The following is a 22,435-nucleotide window of genomic DNA, read 5'->3' on the forward strand; positions in this document are numbered from 1 at the left end:
TCATCTAATTACATGCATGAGAAACTAAAAACATGAAAGCATACATAACACTTTAACACACAAGATTTGGTGACCTAAAAACCTTCCAAATAGAAAGTAAAAATGGGTTGGGGATGATACCCATGAGCTTTAGTATTCCAGTATAAAGTTGGTTAGTTAAGGCTTACATTGATCACTTTTGATGATTTTCCATTTTAGGAGCAATAAGGACTGTAAGGTCCACCTTGTTAAAGGATTTACAAACATACAATGAAGTATGCACTTGGTAAAGGTATTTACTCAAGAATATTAGGTCTACCTTGTTAAAGGATTTAACTAATCCATCTGTTAGGATGAGCAGTAGCTGATCTCTAATCTACAACTAAGTTTTCTGATTGAGATTCTCTTGAGTGTACAAATCACCTTACTGTGATTGATGAAACTTTGCTACTCCTTATAGTACTATAGCCTTTGTAGTTCACTCTTCTGCTTTTCTCTTATTACATTCCTTCCATTTGATTACAATCACACACACTTTGGATGTGATAAAAATACATTACATATATACCAATCAAATTAAAAAATTACAAATTTGGCCACAATAAAAGTTTACACAAATATTACAAAGTTAGCTCAAACTGTAGGAACTTAGGTTCTGAAGGCTGACTCGGTGAGGTTCTAATATTTGGCGTCCACTATCAATGCTCGACATCATCATGCACTCGGTAGGTTTAGAAGCTTAGTTCATACTGATCACTTCCAAGTAGTATAGAACTTAGTCTGCATTGGTGACTCAGTGAATATTTTGAAACTAAGCATATAAACTGAATCACTTGATTCACACTATATAACTTGGTCAATGTTCTCACTACGAGCTCGATATAAACTAAATCACTTGGTCAACACTAAGTGGCTAGGTCAACACTAGATTCACATCACATCATCTACGAACTTAGTAAGCACTACACAACTTGGTTTGTACTGGTAAAATCAGCATACACTAGGATGCTTGGTTTACACTATTGATCTTTATCATAGTAGTAACTATTTGATGCAAACTGAAAACTATCCAAAGGACTCGGTAGCAACTGTAGAAATTAGTAACAACTAAAATGCTTGGTTAACACTATTAACTATACAAAAGGCTCAGTAGATACTTACAATCTGAATAAGTGTATCTCACTAATAAAAAACTTGAATGTAATGTTGAGAATCTCCCCCTTTGGCATTAGTGACAAAAACACTTATCAGTCAAAACTAAATTCAAAAAGTTCTTGAATACCTTTATCCATCACCTTGTAATTCCAACTCAGTAGAGTATACTATTTTTGAGATTTTTCAAAATTGGTTTTGTAAGAGATATATTTATGTACATAGTAATGCTCCTCCATAGTATAATATATAGTATACTATACATCTAATATGTTCATCTAAATACATCTTATCTTCTCTATACAATATACATTTTATTTGCAATCTTCCAATCTTCTCAATCTTCTCCCTTTATCTTCTTACATCTTTCTCCCCCTTTTTCTTACAACTTTTTACATCTTTCTCCCCCTTTTTAACATTAATGCCAAAGATTTATACTATAAATTTACATAGTAATGCCAAAACAAGATAGGAAACCTAAATGTACCTTTAGAATCAATGGTAAAGTCTTGTACCAATTCTCTTGCAAGACCTTGCATGTGTGCAATGCAACTTGCACTTCTACTGAAAATTCAATCATGTGGTCTACAATGGAGAAATTATTGTCATGGATGAGTGTTTTTTAGTGTGAAATATGCTTCTGCAGTGCATCCATGTTTGGGAGAATCATGTTATGAATATCTATCAATGTAGATCTGATTCTTGCCTCTTCTCTAAGCAATTCTGCCTTCATTTCTATCAGAAATCTAATCTTATTGAACTGGACAGAGCTTGAACTCAGGTCAAGCTACAAGTAATGTGCACTTGCCTTAAGATCCTCATCAATTTTAGACAATTTGTCTTTTATTTCCTTTTTAAAAATTGAAATATTACATAATTTACCAAAAAGTAAAGATACAACTATGCATGAGGTTTCTAGAGAGCCCAAAATAGTAGATAATTCTACTTGGTGAATGGCAATTTGTTGAGCAATAAGTTCCAAAACTTTATTCTCAAAATTTTTCTTAGCTTTCTGCAATAACTTGTCTTGTCCATCTAAATATTCATTATACTTATGGACTTCCTCTTCCAACTGATACAAAATTGATTGAGAAGTATCAACCTCTATGCCTAGAGCCTCTACTAAAATATTATTGGCATCCTCAATGATCTTAAATTCCTTATCTCTTTCCTCTCTTAGCCTTTGTTGCTTGGCTTTCTTTTGGAGTAATTCTCTAAAGGTTTGCATCTGATCAAGATTGAGTTTGGAAATATCCCAATTAGGAATCACAATTTCCTCATCAAGATCTATGTCCTCCTCCTTTTCTTTTCCTTTACCCAAAAATTGTGTGCTCGATTGAAGCTTGGTCTCAATTATCCTTGCACTTATTTCTTGCATACTAGGAATGGAGACAATTGTAGAAATTGCAGGACTTGCTGTAAAAATAGATATTGCACTCATTGAAATACTAGTAGTACAAATACCTGATGTATCCAAAACTAATGTAGAGGGAAGAGTCTGCAGCTTGATAGATGAAGTGGTTGACACTTTAGTCAATGTAGTACTGAGTTGGACTGGTGCAAAGATTGATTGAGTGTTTGTGCTTTCAGTGTTGGTTACAATCAATCCTATTGAGGTTGTCTCTAGGCTTGATGTTATCAATATTTTTTTGGGAGAATGAGGAAGTGAGCCTATGACCACTACAACAATCTTTACTGGGTCGATCTCCTTTGAATCTTATGCATATTCCTCGGTATCTTCTTGCCCCTGTTCCTCTTCATCATCTATGTTATAAAAATAGGTTACTTCATCATTTTTCTCTTCCTAATCATCATCATCATTTACATTAATAGTAAAATTGCTTGATTTGTGAAGAAGATATACATTCTTCCATGTGTTTGTGGCATTCTTCGCAACATCCTCTATTTCCTTCAACAATACTAGACAAGTGTTGAATCTCAAGGATAATTTTTCTTCATTTTTATTTAAATATTCCTTGACCTCCTTGTCAATTAAGCTTGGCATAAGTTGCCTCAAGGTTTTCTCATATATATCTTTTGCAGTTTGCTGAGCAAATTCTTATCTCGGCTTAATCTTATCCACCAAAACAATCGGAATCTGAAGTGCAAGTTGATCAAGTGAGTATTTCCACTTACACATCTTGTCTGTCACCATGTCTTCAATTTTCTTTTGCTCTTCTTCAGTCTATTTTCATATTTTAGTGCCTTGAAATTTGTAATGCCAAAGCCTAATTCCAAATATTTCAATCTGTCTTGGAAGGTGGGTGGAGGTTTTCTGAAAATTATGTCTCCTCCTTCCTTGTGTAATTTCTTCCTTGATGCCCTTCTTGTGAATATAGTAGTGGATTTCGAGGTAGGTTTGGTAATGATTACCTTACCCTTCTCTTTAGTGGCTCTTCTTCGTCTAAATTTTCTTCATCCTTAGCTTCTTCAACTACACCTTTTCCCTCGGGCAACATGAGAGTGGAACTAGTTTTCAACTTGGCAATCCTCTTCTTGCCTTTGTTAACTACCTAAAGGAGCTTGATTTCTAGTTCTATCCTAGCCTTAGCCTCATCACATGTGCCAAAAGAAGCTTCTTTAAGATCAGCTAGCTCATTTATTAATGCCTCAATTGTATCTTTTATTTCATCAATAATTGATCTCATATCCTAGAGGTTTTACCCATGCAATTCTTGGCCTAACTACTTGAATGTACACTTTGTCACTATCTACCATTGAACAAATATCATCCTTATAATCTTCAACTAGTTTCCTTGGAATCTTGAATCTGTTATTCATTTTCTCCTTAAATACATCAAAATAATTGTCCATAATACTTGTATAATTCTCTCCCATTTTAGCAATGTACTCATTAATCTGATAAAGGACTGACACATCTTTTCTCCAAACAATAGTACCTTTTGATGGGAGGAATTTCTAAACATAGAAAAATAAACATGTCAAGAGTGAACCAAACTTACATATTGTTCTTTGAGGTCCTTATGCTTTCCATGTTCTTGTTGAATTGTTTCAACAATAACTTAGCAAGGTCAAGGGAAAGGTTATTCTTGACCACCTTATAAGACAAGTCTATCAGTTTACATGATACACTATTCAAACTGCTAGAGTTGTATATATTTTGTGCTATGATGTGAATACCAAACTTTAGCTCCATGTCAGTCATGCTACTTATTTTCATGCCCCTTCCATCCCACTCATCAAGGGTTTTCTTCTCCAGTTCAACCCGACTTAGGGTTTTAGTCATTTTGGCTTTAGTTAACATGGGGAGAATGGTGATCATGTGGACCATCTTCTTTGTGATCAAAATTAGTTTCTCTAACCACAACTGATCATTATGCACATGGTTAAGGATCTATCTTGTCCATTTGACTTGAAAATCTTGTGGGATGTGAGGAATATGTGTTAAACCTTTTGTTTCCAAATGTTGGTGTTCCAGTTTTAATATGCCATTAACACATAGCTTTTCTAGGGTTTCATCCATTTCTAGAGTACCAACATCCTAAATTGTACATTTAAAATGAGAATGGATATCATTGATCAAAAGTACCTTTAGTGGAATCTAAGATTGTGCTTTGCTTAGATCTAGGGTTTTCACAATGGTAGGAGTTAGCTTGAAATCCAACACCTTCCATTCCACACCTCAAATCAACATATCAAAACCTTTCTTTACTTTGCTACTGGTGGTTTCCATGTCTTCTCAGTAGGGCTTGAAAGTGTTTTAACAAATCACAAAAATTCGTGGTGAGAAATGACTTCAATTTCACCCTTTTATCAAAAAATTTCCATAAATGCTTGGTACAAATGTTTGTTCAAGTTGACAAACTGTCACCCACTTCTTTTGTATAGAATGCTCAATGAAATCTTTCATGACTCGGTAACCACACACACTTTAGTTACTCCCAACCTTGCTCAGTAGAGTCTGTGACCCCACCTTGCTTTGTAAGATAGTAACCCAACCTTACTCAGTAGTAATTTCCATCATTTACTCAGTGATCCCTTTTGCATATTGAATGCTGATTTGGATCTTTCATTCTACTCACTAGAATTAATATTAGATGTCTTTTTTAGTATCCCAATTCCAATTCTCCTTTGAGAGATTAAGTGGAAAAGGTGGAGTCACCCAATTCATGAGTGACATGTTCATCATAGCTCAGACTTGTATTAGAAGATTTTGGAACCCATTGTTATCTCATTTATTTCCTGATGTTATCAGCTTTTGCCTTCTTTTCATCTTCAATTCTTCTAGTATTCATACAGTTCTTAGCAATATGACCAAGTTCAATACAAATAAAACATCTTTTAGTAGAATCTCTTGTCCTCATATGATGCTTTACACAATTCATTCCAATGTGTCCAAATTCTCCATAGTAATGACATCTGCACCAAGTGTTATAGTCCCAACCAAATATAGCTTTCACAATTTGTTCTGCTAGATTTAGAATCTTATATTTTCATTCTGATGACTTGTGCCCATGTTTGTTACATTTGTGACATTTTTCCTTCAAACTTAGGTTTCTCTTTGCATTCATTAGCCTTATGACCATGTTGATTGCAATTGTAGCATTTTCAATTGAATTTTTCTTTCCCATTGCTCCAACATTTGTTTGATGTATGACCTATCTTACCAAAGTGATTTTAAGTAGGTCTTTGATTATTTTGAGCTCCTTGTTTGGATGATTCACCTTCTTCTATATATTCAATTTCTACTTTTCCTTTTTGTCTATAAAGACTTTGGTCATTCAACTGATTCATGTCTGCTTGGTATTTCATCATTCTTTTATTGATTTTCTTTTTAGTGTTTAGATCACTCTGCAATCTTTCATTTTTTGATCTTAGATTTATGATTTCTTCATTTGCATTGGAGAGCTAATTAATGAAGTCATCTTGCTAAAGGGATAAATGTTGAATCTCATTATCTTTACCTTATATTTCTTCTTTTATCTTTTTTTTTCTCTTCCACGACTTCACATAGCCTTACTGGTTGAATTTCTTACTCTCCTCTTAGTTTTCTTACTTCTTCTTGCAGTGAACTATTCTTTTCTAATATTTCTTTGATTTCTTCATTGGCTTCATCTGTGCTAATTTTTGAATGAAGATCTTCAATTCTTTCTTCATTGTAGAGATGATCAATCATTTGAATTGCAAGATCTTTTCTTCTTTTCAGGGATTGAGAGAGTTTCTCCTTAGCTTTCTTGAGTTGGGCAACAACCATTTCCAATTCTAGCTTTTCATTGTCAATAGCCTTGTCAAGTTTGAATATCTCCATGGCATTTGATCTTTGCTCAAGCTATTTAACTTTTCTGTAAGAACCACAAAAGCTCTAATACCAATTGTTGGAAATATTATGAAAGGCTAAGTTATTGAGAGGGGAGGGGTGAATCAGTAATAGATAAAACTTGATCTTCAATTACCAATTAATTCCTTCTTATATATTATGATATAATTGCATGCATGAGAAACTAAAAACATGAAAGCATACATAATAATTTAACACACAAGATTTGGTGACTTAGAAACCTTCCAAATAGAAAGAAAAATTGGGGTGGGGATGATACCCACAAGCTTTAGTACTACAATATAAAGTTGGTTGGTTAAGGCTTACATTGATCACTTCTGATGATCTACCCTCTTAGGAGCAATAAGGACTTCTAGGTCCACCTTGTTAAAGGGCCTACAAACATACAATGAAGTATGCACTTGGTAAAGAGATTTACACAAGACTGTTAAGTCTACCTTGTTAAAGAATTTGATTGATCCACCTATTAGGATGAAGTAGTAGCTAATCTCTGATTTGCAACTAGGTCTACTAAATGAGATTCCTCTTAGTGTACAAATCACCTTACTGTGATAGATGAAACTTTGTTGCTCCTTATATTGTTATAGCCTTTGTAATTCACTCTTCTTCTTTTTTCTAATTACATTTCTTCCGTTCGATTACAATCACACATTTTGGATGTGATAAAATACATTACATATATACCAATCGAATTACAAAATTATAAAGTTGGCTCAAACTGTAGGAACTCAGGTTTTGAAGACTGACTTGGTGAGGTTTTGATACTTGCCATCCATTGTCAATGATCAACATCATCATGCACTCAGTAGACATAGAAGCTCAGTCCATACTGATCACTTCCAAGTAGTCTAGAACTTGGTCTACATTGGTGACTCGATCAATATTGTGAAACTCAACATATAAACTAAATCACTTGATTCACAGTATACAACTCGGTCAATGCTCTCACTACGAGCTTCGTATAAATTGAATCACTTGGTTAACATTGAGTGGCTTGGTCAACACTAGACTCACATCACATCACCTATGAACTTAGTAAGCACTACACAACTTGGTTTGTATCGGTAAACTCGACATACACTAGGATGATCAGTTTACACTGCTAATCTTTATCATAGTAGTAACTGCTTAGTGCAAACTAAAAACTATCCAAAGGACTCGGTAGCAACTATAGAACTTGGTAAAAACTAAAATGCTTTGTAAAAACTATTAATTATACAATAGGCTTGGTAGATACTTACAATCTAAATAAGTGTATGTCACTAATAACAAACTTGATTGTAATGTTAACACTTATGTTAACCAAACTAATGCAATGAACTAGTCACCAATAGGGTTTCATGAGTTGACCAAACATGTTGACTTAGTGGATCATGTTGATCATGCTAGGAATCACTCTAATTTGAGTGTCTTTGATGACTCCCTCTATAACAATAACTTGGAATCTTGCACTCCACTTCCACTCATGTATCCTAATCTCATTGACTGGCCCTTACAAAGCCAATAACCTGAACTACCCTCTTTCCAAAATGACTATGAAATTTCTTGGTATCTCAATTCCATCAAACTTGTAGTCTCTTCCACTAGTGTACCAACTTCTAGCATTAAAAATCAGATATCAAATACCTTAGTCGTAAAATAAGAAGAAATTTGAAAAAGAATAGGACCTCTGATGGAAAAAACCACTTTGTTGTAGTGTGAGATCCTAAAAAAATAAAAAACTAAAGATGTATCCAAGGGTGAAAACCTCTTTGAGGTTCTTGAGGATGAGGTACTTTGTTGTCTTTTCAACTACTTCCAAGAGAGATTATCAAAATTGAATGATCCTATACAACCTATCAATCTCGATATTGAGGAGGATCATAAAATCACACATCTAGCTCAGTCCTTATCAGCTAAAGAGAATGAACTATTTACTAGATTTTTCTATGAGAAAAAGATCAACTTTTTTTGGACCTATGTAAATATGTTAGGAATTAGCACTAAATTAATTATCCATAATCTATATATAACTCTTAGTGTCAAGCTTGTTAAACAAAAAATGAGAAATACATACATGTGTTTCCCTCTTAGTGAAAGCTAAACCAAAGAACCTCCTAAGTGCTAAATTCATACAAGCTATGTCTATGCTGAATGAATTTCTAACATTGTACCTATTTCGAAGTATGATAAGTCCATTTTTGTATATGTACATACTTTTGAGACGTAAAAAAAAAATTTCCCGAAGGATGATTTTCCACTTCTTAACATTGACATAAAAGTGGATATGACTATGGGAAATCAGATGTACTCCTTAATAGATGGGTTCTCAGGTTAAAACCAGATTAAGATAGCTCTAGAAGACCAAGAGAAAACTACTTTTACAAGTGCATAGGGTACCTGACGTTGGAATGTCATGCCATTTGCGCTAAAAAATGTTGATGTTACATATTAGAGAGCTATTTACACTATTTTCATGAATGATATATAGGAATATGGAATACTATGTAGATGAAATCCTAGTTAAATATAAGAAAAGGAACACTCATCTAGATGGCTAGAGCTTGATTTTTGACCGCATGGAACAATTTAAGCTTAAACTAAATCCTAAGAAATGTGTCTTTGGTGCCACCTCAAGTAACGTATTGGGATATATAATATCTGCTAAGGGAATTGAGGTTGACCCTAAGAAGGTCCAAGCAATTATGGAAATATCACCTCTTTGAAACATTTTCAACTAAGGAGTCTTCAAGGACACCCTCAATCAATCAGAAGGTTCATATCAACTAGCTGACAAGTCATGTACTTTTAATAAGAACTTACATAAGCGATCTACATGCATATGGAATGAAAAATGTGAAAAGAACCTCAATCAAATCAAGGAATACTTAGGTAAACCTCCTATACGGACGCCTCCTATCCCAGGAAAACCTTTGATCTTGTACATCTCAGCTATGACTACTTCCTTGGGGATATTTTTGGCACAACAAGATAACTATGGAAAGGAAGGTGCTACCTATTAGATCAATAGAACATTGATAGCTTATGAGGTCAACTAAAAAAACATTGAGGATGCTTCCCTTGTTGTGGTATTCGCATCTTAAAAACTATGACACTACATGCTTATACATACTACACACTTGGTTGCTAAGATTGACCCTCTCAAGTACCTCTTGAGAAAATCTACTCTTACTGGTTGACTAGCTAAATTGATGATGATTATTTTAGAATTTGAAATTCAATATTTTGATCATAAAGCTATTAAAGGGAAGGTTATCGCTAATCAACTAGTTGACTTCCTAATTCATCCATCATGTATGTAGCTAACATTTTCCTCTCACTCCCTCCCTCCATGTCCATATGATATCTCCTAACTAGTGTGTCCTCCTCCTCTAACTCATCCTCCTTCATTTCCACTTATACCCTTCTACTTTAAGACTGAGTAGTAGGAAAGCTACTAGAAGGGGCATCACACTTGGACAAAATGGTACCACCTCATCTCATATCTCCCCTACCTCTATCTCCTCTATAATCTCCATCATCTTTCTTCTCAACATTGTCCACCTAAACTGCATCTAGAGAAGTGAATCTAGGGAATAGATGCTCCCTCATATTCCTTATCTAGTCAGGAGATACCCTACATCTATCACTCCTGGTAGTAGGTCCAAAAGAATCTATTATAGTTGTTAAGTCTCTAATTGACATGTATAGCTTAGCATCAAAATCCATCCCTTTCCCTCCTCATCCATGTAACTCACATACACTATTATCTCTATGCTAACTCACTTCCTTGTTCCAAACTACCACCATACCTTACTGATGGAAAATATCTCCACCACCCCTAAATGTATCCCTATCAATGGCCTATTGTAGAACATGTATGCTAATTTGTTCCTACCCTCCGCCCACTCATCACATCCTACATATGGTCTCCAATAAAATGAAGCCAGATCATCAAACAATCATTGATACAAGGACATCTCTCTAATATGTGGTTGTGCCACAAACCATGAGTTCCTGTATGTGTATGTTCTCCCCCTCTTTCTTGGTTGAACTCTAGGGTGCACCACAACTATGTACTCCCATGCCCACACCTATTCTAGTGTAGCTCTAATCACCCAAATATTTTCCTTCCTAAAGACTATAATGTGGAACTCATGGTGCATGTTTTCCTATGGGAAAGGGCCCCATTCCATCTGTCATGGTTTTTCCATCTAGTCCATAACCAATCTCTCACATCCAGATGGAAAACCCTTGTAGATCCTATTAAAGAGCTCACAGTGAATTCCACATGATGTGGATCCCCATAGTGCTTTGTTATATACTCCCACTTGATGTACCTATCATGTATCATATCATCAAGAACATTTCCTATAGTGTGGCTCTACCCTTCTTTGGGGATGATCAATGTATATCTATAGGATAGAGTTTTTGCATCATAATTAATATAAAAAATATTAAGTACATAAACTAACAAATAGAATTTCTCAACAATACTTGTTGGCTCTCTAGTGCATGGCTTACGAAGGGTCCTTACACATCCTTGAGTGATCTTCACCTCACCCATTGGAAGATGGAAAATATTATGCTCACTATGTCATCTCTCAACCATCATTGTCAATAAGCCATCATTTTCTTAAATATGGGACAAATGTAGAAACTCTCCAAATCTCATGTCTCCTATAGAGATTACTTTAGTGGAAAATCTTCTCCATTTGATGCTCTTTTCTCATGGGTCAATTATCATTTGGCGAATAGTGCATGTAATGTAGGTCAACTGCATCGCTAGATACTTATCAGCTTTGGGTTCAATGCCCATGCTAGTCACCCAATAGTTATTACATGATTGGTCAAAAATCTCAGTCCAATTGCCAATGCAATATATGTTTTGGACACATTTATTTTTTAAAAAATTCCATCCCTTGCATTTTGTTTCTTATTGGACAATGTTCTTTCGCAATTACTACAACCAAATAATTTTCCCTTGGTTTGGGCATTGCGTACCATTTTTTTGATGTGTGCCAACCATGAACCCTATTTAGCCAACTATTTCCTATTGTGGGCTTGCATAGGAAGGTATGTTTCACCTACATTTGACATTCTTGCTTATTAATCCTGCATAATTTTCCAACCTAGATTAGACTATGAGATATTGTTATTCTACACAATTATCTCTCTCTTTTTTTTTTTCTGGAGACCGGAATTTCTTATTACTACCAAAGTTTTGGAGTGCTGAGTGCATTGCCCATTGACTCATGGACCCTGGTTTTCATAAAAAGGTAAGTGATTTTTAATTTATTTTTTATGTGGACAATGGTACTGATACTAGTTATTTTTTAGTTTTACTGTCCAGTTTCCACTGATGACTGGACATCTCACATGCTAAGATAGGTTTGAAAATTTTATTAGGTAGTAACATAGACTATAGTATCGTAGCATTAGTACCCTTTTTATGAGAATGAATCATATTATTTTTATTAAATGTAGTCTAAGTAGTCTATTGTCATAGTCTTTGACTCATCACTCTTTGAGTCTTTTGTTCAACAACTAAGTTGATTTATTTTTTGCATCCCTTATCACTTTGCAATATCAAAAAATAGGGGTAATAGGGGTTTTGATAGGATCCCTAAAAGCTAAGAGAGGCCACCATTACCAAAACATAGAACCATATCCACATATTTTGGCAGTGAAAATGTTGGCAACCTACAAGATTCACAAATTAGATCTCTAGTGCTTATTGAAAAAGGAGATTCATCACAAATTGGAGACCATATCTAAGAAGTTCAAGTTGGTGAACTTGATATCTCACTTGAGGATGAACTTGAACATGATTTGGAGGAACTTCCCCTTAGTAGGGAGTCACAAATTGATACTATAGACTTGGAGTCGATTAAGAAAACCAAAAGTGATTCCATAAATCATGTTTATGCACAAAAGGGGAAAATAAAATAGGAATTAAAAAAGATTGATCTTGTTGGGATCTATCCAAAAGAAATTTTCAATTAGAATGGGTGGAAAAGTACTATTTCATTAAACCAGTTGCCAATCTAATTGATGGTGAGCCTCTTGTAGAATGTAGAAGTAAGATTTGCACACAGATAACAAAAGAGAAGAGGTTGCAGCTTAAACTTGATACCATAGAAAAGCATGTCGGTAAAGTTTACAAAAAGGAAACTATAGATGGAGTTGAAAAATATGTGCTAACTTGGAAAAAAGAGAACAATTGTCTACATATCAAGAATGCTAAAATATACAAGTTACACAAGCAATTATTGGAGAAGCATTCTTTAGTAAAAGGTTCCATTGAAGATTCCATTGGGAAAGCAATGAAAGTGCAAAATTTGGTAAAAGTAGTTCAATTAAGTGTGGTCTTTTATATTTTGAGTAGAGGGAATCCTATGATATACTACCCTTCAATTACTACTTTATTGCACTTTTTAAAAGTTTGAAACTATCTGAACAGTCATTGGTCAGTAAACAATAGGTGGGAATGGGCTAGTTGTCTTCCATAAGTTGAAAAAGAAGATATGAAGGAAAAAATAAAATACTCAAATTTCCTTGCATTGTCTCTAGATGAAGCTAGAGCAATTGATAATACTTCTTTGGTGTGCATGCATGTTATATTGTAAACAATCTTTGTCATCAACCCTTTCTACTATCTATTGCTAAATTGAATTGTAGTGCGATATCCAAAAATTTATATGATTTATTAAAGAGTACTATAATTGATTGTGGAGTTATGGATAACATGGAGATTGCCAAAAATTTGGTGTGTGTTGGAGTGGATGGAGCTTCAATTATGCAAGTTCATAAAGGTAGTCTTTATAAAAAGATCAAGAATGATTTTGCACCCTACACTATTCTCGTTCACTGCATATCCCATCAAATGAATCTAGCTTTTGGAATTGTCAGTAATTTTGGTTGTGTAAGTAAAGTGGAATCTTTAATCAAAAAGATTTACCAATACTTTTGTCAAAGTCCAAAATGAGTCTGAGAATTTCAACACATTGCTCAATGACTTATTAATGGGAGCAAGCTTCTTAAAGAAAATGATACCAGATGGACCTCTTTGGATGGACCAGTGCGTTGAGTATTCTATGAATATCTAGCATTGCTTGGACTAATCCAATTTGTGTGAGACAGATTCCCTCGACTACATTCAAGTCTAATTAATGTTAAGATACTCTTAACTTTAGCAAATATTCTCCATGCTATAGGACATGAGAAATATTGTGGCAAAGGTTCAACAAAGAGCTATGTACATTGCAGAATATAATAAGTTGCATAAAATGACATGTAGTGGCTTGGATACTATGTATCTATTACTACCATTAGATGAATCAAATTTTGCAAAGTGGGTAGAAATCACAGATTTGAACAATCCTAGAAACTTTTTACATATTGGTGCAAACGATAAGGTATGAGTTAGGGTATGTAGAGTTAACATACCAATGCAGTACTATGCCAATGTCAACCCCAACTCCAATCCCAACGAAGTAGGAAGTGATGTAGAATCAAAACTAGAGAAGGTACTTTCATGTGTTACAAGTGAAGACTTCAAGAAGATCACAAACTCTATGCTTGACTCTGTTAAGAAAGTTTACTACAATCTTTCATCACAAATTAGATTCAGATTCCATCTAGAGGAATTGCTCGGAGCAATGTCTATTATTTTTTCTCAATATTGATATCTAAACTATTTGAGTGATTTTTGAAGAAGGATGAAAACTTTGATTTAGAATTTTTGCAAACCTAAACTAATCGATAGAGTAACTATAAATGAAAATTTTAGATGAATCTTGACTGAGAGATCAATCATATTCTTTTGCTAATGAGGGAACAATATGATCTTATGGAGAATCCAAATGAAGAGGGTGCAGTAACAAATCTTTGGAAAAACCTTGGTCAGAGAAATTAGTTGAGAGAGTTGATACTAGAATATTTCAAGCTTACTGATTTATGTTTGACAATAATATTGGGTTCAATGGAGGATGAGAGGTTTTTCAATACTTCTGGCTTCTTGAAGTCAAAGGTTAGAAATAAATTAGACAAAAATTTGGATAATTGTTTGAGGTCCTATAATTCTAGGTATGAGGTATATATTTTCCCTTATGACAAGGACAAATGTGGAAGAAGAGGGATGGAAAACATTTCAAACCCAAGTGGTAGTGGTAGTGTTGGTGGTAGTGGTAGTGGCAGTGGCAGTGGTTCATGCCTTAATGTTGGAAGCAATGAAGATGATGTTGACTTTGGCATGCATACTAACACTGACAATGAATCTAAAGAAAACACAATGAACAATAAAATATTATATGCAATAAATGAGGAGGATTTTGATGATAGTGATGTTGAGCTAGTCTAGGCAGAGTGGTAACTATAGCAGCTTCTCAAATTCAAGTTCTAAATTTTGTGTGAGTTAAGTAGTAGGCTAGTAGCTTTAGTCTTATCCATTTCAATTAAAATTAGTTTATGTTCTCTAGTCTTACCAATGTCTAAAACTCTATCTAATAATTAATTATGTTTGTAGAAGTTAATTTATATCCTTTATTCACTATCCTTTTATAGATGCATAATATTTTTTTTAAACATGTTGATGTTAGAAACTTACATTTTGAGATTTTCATTGAAACTAGTTTTTACTTTTAGAGTCTACACATGTTGAGATTTTCATTGATTCTAGTTTTAATACAATAATACATGTTGAACTTGAGATTTTTATTCATTCTAATTTTTAGACATTTTTAGATTTTCATTGATTCTAGTTTCTTTAAGAAATTGTAACATAATGCATTTAACAAAATAAGTTTTATTTTAAAAAATTGTATTATAATTTATAATCAGCCTGTAACATAATACAATTAACAATTACAAACAATTATAAGCCTTTGCAAATGACTCAATGTCAAATGACCTTGAATTCCCTTTTACAGATACAAGGCAGCAACAATAGTTGTAGGTCAGTTTGTAATTGTATATATAATCATATTATTACTCCATAATACATTATGGGTGTACAATCACATTGCCAATTGTACAATTTTTTCACGTAGGAGTAAGGGAATTTTTTCCATCTGCTATGTGCACTAATAGTATGATAGTGCCTCATTGTACAACTATCCTAATATGTTGGCTCTTGATTCCTATAACAACTAACATTTAAAAAAGTTGAAATTAAATCCAAAATTTGAAATTAAAGATAAACAAGTAACAAAATAATTAGAGTACTATCACTTGCTAAGTTGTTACTTCTTAGTGCTATCAGCTATGACTATCACTAACACTAGTAGTAACAATTTGAGAAGATGACCCAACTCCAATTGTGTTCTTTAGGTGCTCCATTCTGCATCATTTGGAAGCTCTATTTTTTTGAGGTTGTAGCTAAATTGTTGTAACCTTGTCAACAATGAATACTTTGAAGAGATATTTTTACATGAATAGAGGAATTTATCTATAATTGCATCCATTCTTGATAGTGGTTTGATGCAACTTGCAATTCTTTCTGGAGTCATTTCCTCAGGCAAGTTGCCTAAATTAGAATTCATAGTGTTGTGCAACTTTTTAATGTAATCTTTTTTTCCAATGAATTTTTCATTTGAGTATGCTAGATTTGGTAATCCAACATTTAGCAAGTTTAGTATGTTGTGATTCATCTTCATCAAGTCTCTGGAAGAAGATTTGAGAGATTCATCTATTTTCATTAATTTTTTGCAATTGTGATAGACAACAAAGGTCATTACAGAGGTATCCAAACAGTTTTTTATTCCTTGATTTTCCAAATCCCTAGCACTAGATCTCTATACTTTATTCAAAAAAAAAATTAGCAATATTTTTATAGGAATTGGTGAAGATACTTCTTCTACCCTCAACATTGTTTTTTACATTTTCAAAGAAAACTCTAAGATTGCTATTTAAATCAATCCATTCAAACAAACTATCAGGTAAAAGCACAGATCTGTGTCACCGTTTGTGATACAAAAACCTGTTTTGGTCAAATCTCATTTCTCTATCAAAACTCAATTTTTTCAAAAACTAAAAATACCCTTTTATAGATCTCAGATTCAATATCATCATTATATAAATTTTTGAGTGTTTTGATTAGTTATAATATGTTATAATCTCAAAATATTATAAGTCGATATTTCAACATTTCAGAAGATGCTCTCTCAAAAAATGAAAAAAATAGTAAATCATATCAAAAAAAAAAAAAAAAAAAATTTATCACTAGAAGAGAGAATCCTCTTCACGAATATGTAATTTTTTTTCAAGAAGGTATAGATTTGATAGAGAAGTTTTGACGGGAGGAAAAAATTGTTGGATCTTGACAAGGTCGAACTTGAGTACTTATAACAAAGAAAATATACATCAAAAATAATTATTTCTTTTTTTGTTCACTAGCTATACATGTCATCTATAAAATATTTTCAAATTAGAACAAAAAAGATGATTTGCACATACTTGTTTGACAGGAACTACATTCTATATTTTTTACAGTTAAAAAAGGGACTTCAAAATAAAATAAAATGAATAAATTCTTAGTCAAAAAAATTATTAAAATTTAGGCATAAAATTCATACAATTCTACACATTTCATTAGTTTACATCATCTTCATATTTTAAACACAAATACCATTTTTTGTCATTAATGTTGAACTGTCACATTCTGATATCATGTTTCTTTATAAAAGGTGACACAGGTTTGTGCTTTTACCCTATCATTGTTCTTTATTAGTTTCTCCCAATTTTCTTATTTGATAAGCTTAACCATGTTTATTATAGTATCCTTGACATGATGATCTTTGGAGGATGTCATTATATTTTACGCAATTACATTCTCCATCTTTTTTTTCATTTCGTAGACATCTATATTTTACTCTTTTTCTTTATTTCCTCTAGTTATCATTACCAGTTAGTTGCTCTCTTCCTCTCATCCTCCAATTTCTTCTTCAAATCTTGGACTGTCTTTGTAGTAGTTACCTCTTTTTTCTTCTCATCCTTGAGTTCCCTTTTCAAATCATGGATTATCTTTGCAGTGGACTCCTCCTTTTTCTTCGTATTGTCCAATTCCTTCTTCAAATCATGGAGTGTTTGAGTAGAATCCTTTTTTATCACGTTCTCCAATTCCTTCTTCAAATCAAGGATTTTCTTTGCAGTTGAATCCTCTTTTTTCTTTGCATTCTCCAATTACTTCTTCATATGGTGGATTCTGTTACTGTTTTTAGTTGCACTAGACTTCATTTTCTTCACATTCTCTGATTCCTTCTTCAAACCAAGGATTATTTTTGTAGTTGACTCCTCTTTTTTCTTCATATTATCCAATTGCTTCTTCAAATTGTGGATTGCGTTTGCACTAGACTCCTCTTTTTTCTTCTCATTCACTAATTCCTTCTACAAATTATCAATTATCTTTGCCTTAGACTCCTCGTTTTTTCTTTTCATTCTCCAATTCAATCTTCAAATTATTATTTTTCTTGATAGTAGAGTCTAAGTCAATTTTCAATTTATTGTTGACCTATGCACTACTCTCTACAAACTTGAATAACTATGTAGTAGAGGCTTTTCATGCTGAATTAGTTTTTTGTACTCATCCGATTCTTTAGTCAAATTTTTTAGTTGTTCATTAATCTTTTCTTGTTGGACACTTGCCTTTGTAGAAGAAGAATTCTTTACCTGTTTTGCAATTCTTTGAACCTATTGTCTATTTCTTTCTCCTTGGCTTCACATTATCAAGGTATGCCTATAAATTTTCTATTTTCTTTGTAAGACTTTTTTTCTCTCTCTCTTCTTTTAGAAGTGTTGAGTAGACCATTTTGTTGCTTTCTTTTTTATATATTGATTTTGCCAATATTTTTCACTTTTGAGAAGTCCATTTGAAGATTGGTAACTTGTACACCATTACAATATATTACATTTTCTAGTAGATTATTATCTCTATTTAGGGGCATAACAGCCATGAAGTTCATCATTTTGATGTTTGGATCATATGTTGGAAATATACTATTAGTAGATCAATAACGTTCAACAATTGCATCACTTTTCAAAGTCTTCAAAATTTGCCTATTTCTTTTGCTTGTCTGATCAAACTTTGATGCAAGCTCCTTTAAACTAAAATTTGGGTTTGCTAACACAATTAAGTGTTTGAAAAGTAAATTATGAGTTATATTTTTGTATGCTCCTCCAACTCTAGTTAAACTTACTCCACCTACAATTGTATTTTGAGGATTGCCAACATACTGAAGATGATTCATTCCAAATCATAGCATTTTAGGACTATTTTCAAGGTTTTGTACAGAAGCTATTGGTGCATACATTGGTGAAGTAACTGCTGACATTTCTTGCATTGTATTTGTCATTAGGGTTCATCCATGCTAGTGCTAGTGGAATCAATTACAACTAGATTTGAAGATTTAACAAATATTGTGTTGGGATGACCTTTAGAAGTAGAATTATAATATTTTTTTCCCTTTCTAGATGAATCATCTTCAATCTTATCAGAGGATCCAATGATTAGTTTTTTCCTCTTTTGGATGGGTCTGGTACTAGAACTAGATTCCAAAACCCTTAACCACTTGCATCAATGGGATCTATACCTGCATAACCCATTTTTTGTATCATAGTTCCCCTTTACTATATGTTTGTTTAATAGAATCACTCATTTGAAGATTAACAATATGCCTACCATTGGTTGACCCAGAATCCTGAATACCTCGAATGTCTCCATCAGACTCAAGGTCCTTCTATCTTTGAATATCATTGTCACTACAACTGTCAAATTGATATAGTAAAGCTAGATGCTCTTTATTCCGATAATTGTTGGAAAGTTCATCCTCCCCAATTTTCTCAAAACCTATTGAGGTCTTTGATTCACTCAAATTTTTCTTCATTTTCCAAAAATTAGTCCTCTTGGTTTGACACCAAAATTCAGATGTGCATGACTCTTTAATTTCTTTTGGCATAGAACTCTTAGAAGGTTGAGATGCTTTCTTGTAGAAATCTAAGTATGTTAGAGGCTTTGATTTGTGTGACTCTAATATGTGCAATTTCATAATTTGGGATGACAATTCTTGCATTAAAATATTATTCTCTATTGCATGTTTCTCCATCTCTTTCTTAACCTCATCTCACGAATCTATGTTTTTAAACTTTTCTATCAATGACATCTCCTGATGTTGATATTTGCTTGTAGAGTTCCCATTGGAAATAAGTCTTATTTTTATTACATTTAGTGGATCATAATTCCAGTGACTGACAAAATCAAAGCCAAAAAAATTTACCAATTCATTTGCCTCTTTGAAAGTCTTTCTCTCAAATGTGAGGCAACCAATTGTTAAAGGAAAGGAAGGAAATATCATTTTCTTTTGTTGTCTAGTTAAAATTTCATCTAAACTCTCCATCTATCATACATATTCTAGTGCAAAAACTATTTATGTAATATGCATTGGAAGTTTGCACGGTTCAACCATTGAACTGTAAAACCTTAAGATAGTGTACTCTTCCATGAAGAACCAGTCAACCAATTGAATTTGACTTCCCAATTGAATGCAATTTTTACAAGACACAAGCAATCTAGGCATCAAAGTGCCTATGATTCTTTTGGGTTATAGGTGCCAAAAAGAAGTCTAAAAAATGGTCATAGTTATTATTGTTAGCAGTCATCCTCATTTTATGTGTCCACTCATATAGTAGGCTTGGAGTCTTTGATTTCTTCTAAGTTTTCTCATCAAATTTATAGACCTCAATATCAAGCTTATTATTCTATCTCAAATATTGGGCGACACTTTGATAAAAGAAGGTATCACAAGTAACTTGTGAACCTAAATGTCTTCATATTTCCTGTAGTTGTACTTTGTTTAATCATTAGTAATTGTTCTTGCATAGATTCAACAATTTGTTGAACAAAATTATATCATACATCTACATTCTCATCCAACTGACCTCGACAATGGATATTATAAATCATTTCAAGAACATTGGACCCCACCTCGTTGTTATTATCCAATCCTAGACAAAATGATAACAAAGATATAGTATTCTGAAGACATGGCACAAAAATACTTCTAAGGGGGCTTATGGTTTATGTCTAGTATAACAATAACACTAGTATGATAAGTAGATGACTCTAAATTTATTAAACCCTTAATATATGAATCTTGAAAAACTCTATCTAGTTTATCATAAGCCTATGCTAGTTTATCCAAGTCAATGCACTTGCTAAAGCTTTCTAGTTTAAACACTAGTTGCAGTACCTCTCCCATTTGACTTTTTTAATTCATCCTGATAGATGCAACCTTGTTGATCTTTCGTTATGTTGGATTGTGTTTGGGACCATGAGTGGTCTAGACCCTAGAGGTGATTAGATTTATGTTATTGTATCAATTGCTTTGTTTATGCTTATGGCTGATTTTTGATATTATGATGTGATTTATAGTTCACTGAGGTTTGTGCCAATGGTTACCGAGATCAATGTGGTATCATGATGTTGTTCTATGATTACCCTAAGATGTGTGTACAGATTGCAATGTGTACTATTACCATGCTACATTGGACTAGGTTCCTATATTAGTGGTTAGTCATGTTTATGACTGTGTTCACTTATGTGTTTTAAGTTTCTTTCTAATGTTGTGCAAACTACCATTGTTAAATGCTTAAGTAATTAGAAATGGATTGTCCATGTAGGATTTATTAGTTATGTGTTGCGGATATTTACTTTGTTATATTTTGATCTGAGAGATATTTTGTTACTCATGTTATGTTTTACATTTGATATGACCTAAGGGTCTAATGTTATACCTTGATCTTAGTATCATAAATGTTAGACTACTATGTTGTTTAGTTGATCATATTGTATGATGATACAATTTTGAGATGATAATATGTTTTATGATGATATATGATTATTCAGTAGTTGGACATATCTCTAATTATGTTATGTGGTGGATTTAATGTTATTGGTATTTACTTCATTCCTTTGTTGTTGTGCTTTATGTGAACATGAGTGATGTAAATAGATTATTTTGGTATAATTAAATTAATTGTTAATTTAGGTGATTTCATTCATGTATTGCTTTGGCTATGTTATTATATGCAATTGCACTTGATCATGTTGTTTAGTGTGTAGGATTTATATCCCTAGTAGTGGCATATGGAGTTAGTGATTTGGCTATTCATGTTTTACCAATGTCATCCATGTATGGTCGACATATCCTTATTTTAATTTTTACTTAATCTTTTCGATGATTATTAAGTCCAAAATCATTTACATTATGTGATTAGACTAGTAAGTGTGTCTATGCATTTAGAGATTCGCATTCTCATGAAAGTTGTTAAGGAAATTTTTGTGTTTTTTATTTTTGAGCTTTTAATTGATTTAATTTTTAATTTCTAGTAGCTTTTCCATAGATGAATTCCTATTATTAGGAATAGCATGTTTTTGTTTGAGTTGATTCAGGGTTTAACTAGGTTGGCTAGTTATTTGCCTTAATCGATTATTCACTCAAAAAGTGAATAAGTATCCAAAAAGGATTTTAATTCCTCCTTCTCACTTTTGAATTAGAAAGTTTAGAGTAAAACTTAAAAATCATTTTCATAAGGATTTACTATTTTTTTCATTGTGGGACCTATAGGTGTGGGATCGTCGTGAGATTGGGCTCATTAGATCTAGCTCGGGGAGACCTTGGATTACTACAATTTTTAGCTACTTCTACAGGCTTTTTATTTTATGGTTTAGATTCTCATTTTTCCCTTTTGGTTGTGAGGTAGGGTTCTCCCATTTTATTGTTTCTTCTTTTAATTTTGGTAGTCATTTGTTAAGAGGCTAAAAACTAGTGCTCCCCTTCGTTTCTATATGCTAGCTCTACCTGGTTGGGTAGGTATGAGCATTTCCCTTTTTTTCAAGTTAGAGGGCTTGGGGTTTTGCACCATTATTCTGGCCATTTTTTCATATGGACTCCAAACCCAAATTTTATTTGATATTTGTGGCTTTTTTTCCCTAAGACCAAATGGGTTTTAATTTTTAACTTTTTGAGTTTT

The sequence above is a fragment of the Cupressus sempervirens genome, chromosome 5 (assembly GCF_028749045.1).
Source record: "Cupressus sempervirens isolate cs-2001-9-10 chromosome 5, ASM2874904v1, whole genome shotgun sequence".
In the NCBI taxonomy this organism is placed as follows: domain Eukaryota; kingdom Viridiplantae; phylum Streptophyta; class Pinopsida; order Cupressales; family Cupressaceae; genus Cupressus; species Cupressus sempervirens.